A 12,020-nucleotide genomic window follows, 5' to 3' on the forward strand; every position below is an offset into this window, starting at 1 on the left:
CGATTAAGACGAGGCTCATTGCCGAGTGGAGTTTCCTGCTTCCCACACATCAGAGAAAATTCTAATTGCTTTCTTGTATCTCTTCCTAAATATTTTTCCGCTCACCCACATTTTTGCACCAAAACTTCCGCACTTCTACATAACTTTCGTTTTATTTACCCACACTTTTTCTCCTTCAAAAACTTCTGAACTGCTCCAAAACTTCTTTTCCAACTCCTTTTTCCTCTCCCAAGGGTCTCTCTCTCTCCTTCCATTCTCCTCTCCTGACCAATCATTTTCTTTTCTTATATCTACACCTCTTTCTTCATTCGCTCTCGCCCCTTTTCCTTGTGTCGGCAGTATTCTGTTTGGACCAGACCCCCATGGAGTACGGAAAATTTATTGCTGAGATGCTTCCTTGGTGACCTTCAATTAACGTTGTTTCCTTTTACCCTCTTTGTTCCACGCTCTAACAGAGGTAACCGCTCTACAGTTTTAAAGAGTCTTTCGGGGTCGGTCTCTTTATTCCTCCCCCTCCTATTACCGAACATTACCTGAGTTTTGCTCCATCTCATTTAAATTCTTTAATTGTTTCCGTTTTCACCCGGACCAGCTTCCATTAACCGTGTTATCCAGCCCTCCACTTCAAACGAAAATCTGCTGGAAGTTTTAGATAAACAAGCAATTTGCCCAAAATTCCTTTTCTATGTATTTACATTCCGCCAAAAAAGAAAAATAAAATAAATTGTAGATTTGATATCTTATACAACGGCCCATATTGGGAAACAGGGTCAGCAGAGGTTTGTGGTTGTCAATTCCTGGAGTAAGAAAACAAGTTCAGGAGATAGGGTCAATCCAGTAGGTGCCACATCCGGGTGTGTGGTCAGTCCATTATGTGTTAAGTCCAAAGATAAGTCGATACAGTAGGTGTCAGGTCCAGGGATGAGGAGAGTTCGATAAGTTTATATTCAAGTGAGGCAGATCAAGGAATTTTTCAGTAAGCCTATGCATCACCGTTGTTTTGGTTTGCTGGGCTAGCGAGCAGGGATTTTATTCGTTCAAATAGGCTCTGCGCAAAAGGGAAGCAGGCTTTATAGCGATATGTATCACTGATGTAAATATACTCGTGTCCTCGAAGGATATCTTGTGTTTTTGTAAAAAGGGTGCATCGGAGGTCCTCGTAGTTGGAGAGATCATAAACGATGCGGAGAGATCATAAACCAATCTTCAGGCTGACCAAAGTGAGAGAGTGGATCCTGAATGATTCCCAGCCTTGACCAGTTATCAAGAATGTAGTGTGGAGACTGGGAGAGAATCAGGACGGAGATTTGGGGAAAACTCCTTTGTTATTTGGCCTTTCGTTGTTTCAAGCCATTGGTTCTGCCAGGTCTGTTGGAGGTACTGAGAAAGGCGCTTTTTCTCCGCTTTGATGTCGTTAGCGGGGTTGAAGATAAATCCCAGGAGAAAGCAGGAAAGTCACTCGATAGATGATAGTGGAGTCCCCGACCTATGACCTCCATATCCAGGGGAAGAACCAGAACAGTGATATTACTACCTATTATTATTATTTATTGTACCAGGCGTTCCCTGCCGTGATTAAAATGCTACATACAATATTTATTACAATTTACACTGCAACTGAACAGTACAAGGAGCTGGCAAGAACCGTATCCCTCACCTCACGGAGATGCTAAGACGAACAGCACAAGGAGCTGTCCTGTTCAGACGATAACAACCGACTACCAATCGCAATTTGGCGCCCCCCTTAAAAATATTTATATTTTTATTAATATAATAATAATTGATAACAACGAAATTTACATAATCACAACTAATAAAAAGTATAAATTAAAAATTAATTAGAAAAGAAACGAAGTGTAGGTTATACATACAAAAGTATAATCTTTATTTATATAACGAAGAAGAATACAATGAGATCAAAGTAAATAACTAAATAATGTTTAAATGGCCAATATTACATATACAATTTCAATGAATTTCTGGACTTAATATCCGATAATGTTCCATTAAAGGGTAAATAAATATTTTCGGTTAGATGTAATGCCCATATTAAAATGCAGCATGTCTGGGGTTGAATAAATTTATTAAGTGCTAAGGAGGAATTTAAGGAAAATAGCTACAGTATCACTAACATCGTGTATTTGAATATGTACATAAAATTAAAGAAATTAAATTTTACTGTTAGTGCAGGGAGGTGAAGACATCGCTAACATCATGTACGCATTCAACTACATTTAACATCATGTAGCTGAATGTGTACATGATGTTAGCGATGTTTTAACCTCCCTGCACTAATAGTAAAATTTAATTTTCCGAATTTCATCTAATTAATTAGGGAAATTATTATTGCATAGATAGTGAGTGGGAGGGGGGTGTTCGGGTCTGTATTTGTGTGTGTACATCGGCCGATTTTGGTTGGTGAGGGGGGAAACCCCCCCCCCTCACAGGACTCGGCCCAAGATCGACTAACTTGGTACTGAAAGAAAAAACCTCTGGAAACTCGTCCAGCGGGATTCGAACCCAGGTTGTTTTCAGTCAGCAAGCGCGCTGCCGCCGAAGGCACTACGCTACCGAGCCCCATGCGTACAGACCGTAACTTCGCTTACTTGAACTCTGAGTGCAGCTACATTACACATGATCACGGAAATGTAGTCAGCAGCTCTCTCTATGCGCAAGTTATTTATTAGACAATCCATATTTAAAGGAAAAAATCAAACACCATTTATTTTTGATTTTCTTTTTCTTTCACCATTATTACAAATTACATAATAATCAAAGGTATTTGTATTTCTTTATGGGAAAAAAATTACAATTTATTAGTCATTTCTGGATGATGCATTATCTATTTATGATTGGCAATAAATGATAAAGATAGCAGCCTTCACCGTGTTATGGCAGAAATGAACGAAAATATTTGAATGCATACGCGTTGTAGACAGCAAATATTTGATGGCGGACATTAATTAGTTTTCAAGACAAGATTTTAGTTAGATATTCACATAACATTTGAAGCGGTTTGCCGAATGTTGTATACTCTATTAAAATAGTCGTCAGTTGTGGTACGAGATTCCAAACCACCAAACAGAGGTGTACATTGGGCAATGTTGCAGACTAATCCGCGAAATTCAAATTAAGTTCACACTTCGCAATCGGACTTGAAGTGATGAGTTTTCAGCTGATTGCAGTTCTGTAAGCTTTACTAGCCAGAAAGTTGTGGCTCTCGATTCTCTTTTGGTTAATTATGTAATATGGATGGGAGGTACAGGAGTAGCCTGCACGAATTATTCCATCACCACAAGGAGCTTATAGAATAATAGCTTTTCTCCTTCTTTCAGACATCAGAAATAATGTTATTTAGGGGTAAACAACATGCTGCTAATCGAAATGGTAACCGCACATCCTATGCCCAACCTAATCAATTAAGACTTCCATTTTCTGATAGCAAAAGGCCAGCTTACACATATTCCGCCATTGGCCTAAAACGTAGTTCTTAATGTAATCAGACCAATGCCAATCATTTTTCTCTAGCCATCTTGGGTCTGCCCCAACTGCATGAGTACACGTCTTCTTCGAAAAACCTTCACGGCAAAGGTTAGAACGCTGCAAAAGTTTCTTTCGTTGCAACGAGACATACCTCACATCCTGGTGTCAACGACTGAAGGTGAGGTTCATTACACACTAATTCCAGGTCTTGATACCCATGGTGCACTCACCAATCCCCAAGGCATTCCCACAAATTAGTAAAAAAGAGTCATGTCGAATAATAAACAATGTGGATTACACATTTGGATTGAACTAGGCAAGCATACCTCTGCCAACCTAGTCGACATATGGAAGAAACTTTTCTGTTATCAGTCCTTAGAAGCTGCTTTCCCACCGTTCTTGCCATAACCGGGCCAGGAAAGTCCATATCTGTTTCTTTTCTTCCACGGGCCACTGTCACATTGCGCTACAATGGACATTCTCTCATACATTCGTTCTTTCCGATGGTAAAAGCACATTGACCTAAAAAAAAGTAGACTGAAATCAAGAGGCATTCTTCCAATCAATACTTGCAGTACATCATTTCATTCCGACAGGAATGCCATACTGAGCCATAACAGCATCGCAGGTATCTTGCACACATTTGCCTTTTGCAATGCACAGTATATCCAAACATGAGCACCATAATCAGGGGCCGGAAGAGGGAGTATATGCCCCCTTAACCAAAAATTTAAAATTAAAGAAAAAGAGCACAGGACGCGTTCTAAAAAAAATTCAAAAGGCTAGTCATGGTGACTAGCCTTTTGAATTTTTTTTAGAACGCCTCCTGTGCCATGCCTCTTTACGATGATACCTGGATACGCCACCGACCGTAACCAATAATTTAATGGGAAAGACATCTAGAAGGTGTAATCAGAACCGGCCCCAGGTACTCTCCAGGCTGATTGTAATGTCCTCTTTCAGTTTGGATTAATTTTTCAATTGAATCAAATTAAAATAGGGGCTTCTTGTAAACATCAACGATGCGTTCTAGCATGTTATTCAATTACAAATTCAATAATATATAGCCTTGAAATTAACAGCGCATTCTGTGTGATCAGTCTATGCTTTGTGGCATGCACAACTACAGTATTTTCCCCATTACTTATTAAAACTTAAATTGCTAAATTTCGAGGTTGAAGAGCGATTTGAGTTGGCTGTGCACGCACAGCCTTACTTATCAAATTATACATTGTGGCGCAACATCACCGGATATTACTTTTCGCACAGGAGTTGCTTAGGCCCGTTGCTTTCAGTATCCACATCAGTGACCCAACATACAGTTTTACGCTTGTAACTCAGTCTACGTTATATTTATTTTACGAATGAGTAGACAACAATACAAAGGTAATATTTGTACAAGGGTAATATTGTCTCCTCAAGAAATCTTCCCAAGACAATTCCATTCTTTATTTTTTGTTCATGCCCTTATCTCAACATCCCATACCATTTTCTCCAAAAATTGGGTCCATAAGTTCTTTCAGAAGGATGACCTTCTTGATCTTACCACCTTTGCTCCTTTTTACATTAAAAATGTAACTAAATAAGTGGTCAGTGATGGAAATTAACTCTTATAAAGAGATCGAGTAAACTTCTTTCAAAGATACAGCTATGAGTACGCAATACTGATTGATCTTTATTAGTGGCTTGTTCAACAGAATGACGACTTTCATAATCAGTTTAGAAATGCATTTTTTAATCAGTGTAAATTGCCAGAACCACGCTAAATATTGTTTTGTATACTCAGTTCTTACAACTAAAATTCAGCAGTTTTCGTATTAGTGTATGGAAAGTATTGAATGATACTAGGACTAGTATAACTATGGTTATAAATAACAGCTCTTGAAACTTGTAACTCCGTGTTTCGCAACCTGTTTATCGTTGCTCATGAGTAATCATTTATCGCTCGGGAATGCTGGCAAAGCCAACTAGTCGAATGTGCATAAACACCCCGCATTACTCATCACGGATCTGGTAGGTGTAAAAAGACGCAAACTTGTCTGTGAACCAACTAAATACAAGTAAATTGCACAATTAGTGTTTTTTTGGTTCGAAATGAAAATAAACTTCCTCTTTTCTTATTCATATATATCCTTCCATCAAGCTCCTTATAAAGGAGGACACATGCACAGGTTTCTAAAATTTAAGCAAACAACGTACTTTGTATCATATTTACTGTATACTGTAAGTTATATACGTGCAATGATGGGATCATTATACGCCCAAAAGATAGCACTGGCTTCACATACCGCACGCAAATTAAGGTGGCATGATTACACTGTGAAATAGTCGCTGAAGTATGCTATCAAGCAATTCTGTTTCATGAGGAAGCGGACAAGAAAAGGAGTTATTCCTCGTTCGAACCAACTATGACTGAAGGGTTCACCGGCATAAAACTTTGCGCTGGAGATCCGTCGGAAGGCTGGTCAGTCTCAATAGACATCCAGATGCCTCAAAATATTGAGGGTATAGTGATTCACGGCTTTGGAGAAGGATCCAAGAGTCGAAAAGGAACCAAAAGACCTTTACGGAGACGCGCTGTTTTTCCTTAAATTAACACCAAAGAAAAATCTATTCCTATTTGTATCTTTGAAGAAGTTCATTCAGTATGTTTATGCAAGTTAATCCGTTTGTACCTGCTTTATGTAATACCCTGGCATACAAAATGGTAACAATAGCATTTAACTTTAAATAAATTTGGATCGAACTTTTATGTAAGAATTGACACGATAAACATTCGACTATTTTCGCTATTAATTTTATTTTATATCCGTGTAAAAGCGACTTCACTCCATTCCCGTGATCATGGACGTTTTTCTCCTTGAAAAGAATCGAATTTTTAAACATGGACGACGTATCAGTCATCGTAAACATCACAATTTGAAAAGTATGTTTCGCAGAAATAAAGGTGGAGGATACTTTTAGAACAATTTTAAATTTATATTTTTGTTGTCTGTGAGAAGACCCTGTAACTTTCTCAGTGTTGTGAAATTAGGTTGAAATAAGGCAAGGACCCTGAACGAAGACAAATATTTTCGCCTGTTGGCACGAAGACGCAGGTTGCCAACGTTATTTACACTGGACCTCACAAGGACTGGAATTTCTCCGATAACACCATTACCGATTTTAAACTAGGAGGGATGTTCTGGTTTAGGATATTTCCCAGATAAATGTTTTTCTCTGAACCAATATGCTTTCAGGGATGAAATCTGCTCAAAGCAGAAGAGACCCCATTCACCTCTGCTTTGGCACAAAATAAAAACACTCAACCCTCGCTGAAGACTGACTAACTCTGCCATGTTGCAAAGAGTCCATAAAAATTCTGGGACCACCTATTTAAATAGGTGGTTCCTCAGATTATACATAGGGCTGTTGCCAGTCTATGTATGGTCTGAGGATGGGTTCCATGATTAATGCATAACACTTTGGAAGTTTGTTTTCTTGAAATACAAAAATTGCAGTACTGCTTTTATAGTAAATTTTCTGTTTGTGCTTTCCAGTAGTAAATACAATCTTTTTAAAACAATTACTTTTACTTTTTCTTTGCAGGTTCCTTCTCTGCAAGTCTTTCCCGTTTAACGCCCGAAAGAAGAAATAAAATTGAACAGATGCAAAATGCTTCCGTTTGTGATCTTGGAAATAATAGCCAATCTATTCCGCTAAGTTGAAATGTAGGACATTTATTCGTTCTTCCAAAGATATAAACTGAGAATGAAAAGGAGCCAGCCATTCCTGCATCTTCTAGAAGTCCGGTGTTTTTCTGAACTTACCATTCTGTTTTTTCAGTGTCTACAAATAAGGTCACAGGGTATTTTTAACTAAATATGAGGTGATTCATTACCTGAGTTGGAATAAATAACAATAGCAATTATTAATTACACTAAAGGATGCAGTAAGATACGTTTTTCTATGAAATTGGACTTAGGGCATTCGTGTTGTGAAGTTTGATTGAATAAGATTCAGTAGGATATGGAATTTTTTTTTACTTACATTGTCAAAAGATTCTGCAGTAAATTATTCAGATATTTGATAAGTTTGAAGATCGAAACGATAATTAACTATTAATTAGCAACATATGATTTTTACCAGCGAGGTGGGTATTCATTTTTGAGCCTGTCAAGTGAGCTACTACTGATATGCAAGTTTACCAAGAGCGGCAGACTAATGGTGAATGAATGATTGTGAGAAACGAATGCTGCAGTTCCTGCAAACCAACAGGAAAGTCAGGACTGTTCTACATACTCTGTCTCGAATCAGGTATCAGAGCAGACGGCCGACGCGACATCTCCTTCCGACTCCACTTCACGTGGACAGAGGGGGGGGGGGGGGGGGGTACAGGTATAACGAAGACAAGAGGCGCTGTTCTGAAATGGGGAATGTTTTCTGACCTTCCGCGATTTGTCTCACATACGTATTTGCAAGAATTCTTGGCAGCAGAGACTTATCACCATCACTGAGGGACAACAAACTCACATCAATATTACTGCTCTCTCTCCTGACGAGGATGGCTTCTTCCAGCACGATAAAGCACCGCACCAGACATGCATACAAATGCTGAACACTCTGAAGACCATCATCCTACTGATTTCAGTTGCAGTGAAAGTTTGTGGGATGAGATCGACTGTCAAACATACTGTATATATCTGCCACCCTTTATAAATAGCATGGTGAACTACATCTCCAAATGCGTTCACGCACCTTGCAAAAACCATGCCACGACGTTTGTGCAAGTTGTTTTGGGACCCTCTTGGAGGGCCGACTCATTATTAGATAGGATCTTTCATTGTTCTTCCTGCGTATCCTATGTTCATTTGAATGAGAATATATGACGAAATGTTGTTCATGATGCTTTCACGACAGTCACCATCAGTTTTCCGTAATGTTGTCGGCAGCAAGTATAAAATATTTCAAGTTCCCCCCCCCCCCTTAGTTTGCGGTTTTGTCTGTTCCGTCACTTGGAGTATTGTAATCATTCAAGAAAATGAGAAAAACGGCCTGAAACTCTCCAAACTTGTAACTTCCTGTAACAGGCTCGTGTTTTTATGACTGCACCTGATGGAAAGGTATCTAACAACTAGTTTTTTTTTTACAGCGCAGGGACGAAACTTTAAGTGCTAAAATACATCAGAATAACCAAATAATTTTACAGTTTCTTGCCTTAAAAAAAATGTCACGTTGTTATAATGTAATTAATTTTTATTTATATTATAAATGCTTAACTACCCTAACACATACATATGAAGTATTTGCAAGTACATTTTTTTCCCAAGGTTTCTTTCGAAATCACGGTGTTTGTTATAATTCGGAATATTCATAAACTGAGAAAAAAAGCAATGTTCAAATAACGAGTAGTTTCCTCAAATACGCAAATAGTGGTGTCGATATTAATCGTGCGAGTAACTAATACACTGTGCTGCCACTTTATTAGGTACACCCCTGCTGTGCACACAAATGGTTTGACCTACAACGTTGCAAGTCACATGGCCACAGTTGTGGATATAAATACAGCAGAACAACCTTTCTAGCATCAGTTAAGCGTACAAACCGTAGCAAGAATGGGGAAAACGAGTGATCTAACGGACTTCGAACGTGGCATGGTAGTAGGTGCAAGACGTGCTGGACAAAGCATCTCTGAAACGGCAGTTCTCCTGAACTTTTCACGCACCACAGTTCCAAGGGTGTATTGAGAATGGCGCAACGAACAGAAAACATCCTCTCAACGGCACTCCTGTGGAAGAAAATCGCTTGTTGATGAGAGAGAGGTCAGCGGAGGATGGCTAGAATTGTGTACGCAAACAGACGGGCCACAATGTCGCACATCAAGTCAGAAAACAACCTTGGTACGCAGAACAAATATTGCAAGACCACTAGTCGCACTTTATAGCGAATGGGCTACAACAGCAGACGGCCACATCGCGTACCTCTGTTATCAATAAAGAACAAGAGAGTACGCCTCCTGTGGGCACAGCAACACCAGCACTGGACTTCTTTTTTTTTTTTTGGTAGTTGTTGGCGCATCGGCTTCTGTGGCCATAATGCACCTCCCAAGGTTTTTGCAGTACTTTGATCCAAGCCCGAGGCGGGAATCGAACCCGCTACCTTTGGGTTGCCAGGCAGGCACTTTAGCCACCCGGCTAGCCCAGCACTGGACTATCGAGGATTGGAAAACAGTTGCTTGGTCTGACGAGTCGAAGTTCCTGGTGCATCATATTGATGGAAGGCTCAGAATTTGGTGAAAACAACATGAATCCATGGACCCGTCATGTCTGATGACTACTGTGTAAGGTGGTGTGGGGAATGTTTTCTTGTCACACGTTGGGTCCATTGATACCCATAGATTCACGTCTGAATGCCACATCGTTGCTGACAAGTGCTTCCGTTCATGTTGACACTTTATCCTCAATCAGATGGTTACTTACAGCAGGATAATGCGCCGGTGCACAAAGCCCGAATCACTATGGAATGGTTCCAGGAACATGACAATGACTTTTCTTTGCTGCAGTGGCCCGCTCAGTCCTCGAATCTCACTCCTATTGAACATCTTTGGGATGAGCTGAAAGGGCTTTTCACTGCAGGCCTACACCTCCGTCGAATCTCAAGGAACTGCGTGTCACACTCATGTCTGCATGGTACTCCATTCCTGCACAACGTTCTTAGCATCTTGTTTAATCCGTGCCTAGACGAATTCAGGCTGTTTTGAAGGCTCAACGCGCTACTAGGTAGGTGTACCTAATAAAGTGGCAGCACAATGTATCTCTAAATAATTAATATCGAACACTGGGGAGTATATAATGTGTACAGAAAGGATAGGAAGAGTTATGCTGTTAATTAATAAAAACATAAAATATAAGGAAATGCATCCAGTTGACATAGATGGACAGTGAAATGTTGATTCAGTTTGGTGTGACGTAAGCACTGGGAAAGCAAAAATGAGGGTAGGAGTTTGTTAAAACCTAATTACTCTGATGGGTACAATGAACAATTATACAGAGAAATAGAGTGGGCCAGTAAACCAGAGTGTCTTATAATGGGCGATTTCAACTTCCCAGATATAGACTGGAACTTGTGGGTTGGTCACTCTCACACTAGCAACTCTTTGTAGATTTAGTGGATGATTGTTTTCTGCAACGGCATGTTCGAGAGGCAACCAGAGAGGGTAACACTCTTGATCTGGTTATCAGCAGTGATTATTCGTGTATAAATAATTTACAGATAAGGGAACCACTAGGTGGCAGTGATCACAATGTGTGCTGATTTGGGATTTTCTCAAAGGTGCAACTGCTATCAGGGGTAAAGGGAAGGGTTTTTGCTTTCGTAAAGGTACTACGGTGGTCTGAGAGAGTTTTTAAATTCTATACAGTGGGTCCAACAGCAAATTTTAAATGGGAAGCTACTAAGCTTTTCATACCGATTAAGAAATATTGTTCAAGGTTTAGGCCTAAATGGTTATCAAATGAACTAATGAGACTGGTAGCAGAGAAGAAAAATGCATGGGATGCATATAAATTATCAAGTGTCACAGAAGCCCTTTGGCAGATATAAGCTAGTCTGTAATCAAGTCACAAAGGAGGTTAGGCAAGCAAAGGCAGATTGCGAGAAATCTTTGGCAAAGGATTTCTTTACTTATATAAACTCTAAAAGGAAGGGGTTGAATCTGATTGGTCCACTTGATATCGATGGTTCGACTGTTGATGATCCTGCTCAGATAGCAAACAAACTAAACGAGTATTTTGCATCTATATTCACACATGAACAGTTATTAAGGTTTTAAAATGTCAGAAGGTTATCAAATTGTAGCAGGGTGCTTAATGATTTTGTAATAACTGAGAGCAAAGTGGAGGAGAAATTATTGACGTTAAACATAAGAAATGCACCAGGGGCGGATGTGTTCTATTCAGTTATATTAAAGTAGGCGGCAAAGGAAGTAAGCAAACCCTTAGCCAAAATTATGAGGGCATCCTTGGACTCAGGGGAAGTTCTCACGGATTGGAGACGTGCACATGTGTAATTCACAAAGGGGGATCTAAGGGTAATACGAGTAATTACAGACCAGTTAGTTTAACTTCTGTTTCAGGGAAAATAATGGAATCACTGGTTAAAGATGCATTGCAGGATTATCTAGACCAGGCCTGGGCAAACTGTGACCCGTGGGCCACATGCGGCCCGCGAGCTTTCATTGTATTTTCGAAAAAAGGTTTTCTTATGTTATGCCTTTTGCGACGCCTTTTTGAAAAATAAATTTGTATGTAATACATTATAGAATTTGTCGACTTGTAAATTGTTTTTTATCATCTCTGTATTGATTGTTCAAATTGAGATAGAATTTGAAATTGTGCGCGAACCGGAGCGATCCAACGGGCGCTTTTATAACGGTATAATTTGCGATTATAAACTAACCGCACGAGACAACGGCTTTGCTGTGGTGGCAGAGTAATAGGATAGGACTGCTGACTGGCCGCAGTTCCAATCTGTTTTCTCTGACGGTCATCCCGCAGTTA

General features: G+C 39.6%; 1 long non-coding RNA gene across 1 annotated transcript in view; it reads left to right on the forward strand.

Moving 5' to 3' along the window:
- LOC150089568 (uncharacterized) overlaps positions 1 to 7,444 on the forward strand; it is a 308,906-nt gene extending 301,462 nt beyond the window's left edge. Inside the window, exon 3 of the long non-coding RNA XR_016548095.1 lies at positions 7,072 to 7,444. This is a non-coding gene — a long non-coding RNA (uncharacterized LOC150089568). The remainder of the gene's footprint in view (positions 1 to 7,071) is intronic.
- Positions 7,445 to 12,020: the final 4,576 nt, after the last annotated feature.

The sequence above is a fragment of the Mastigoproctus giganteus genome, chromosome 2, assembly GCF_048544385.1.
Source record: "Mastigoproctus giganteus isolate SK-2022 chromosome 2, ASM4854438v1, whole genome shotgun sequence".
NCBI lineage: Eukaryota > Metazoa > Arthropoda > Arachnida > Uropygi > Thelyphonidae > Mastigoproctus > Mastigoproctus giganteus.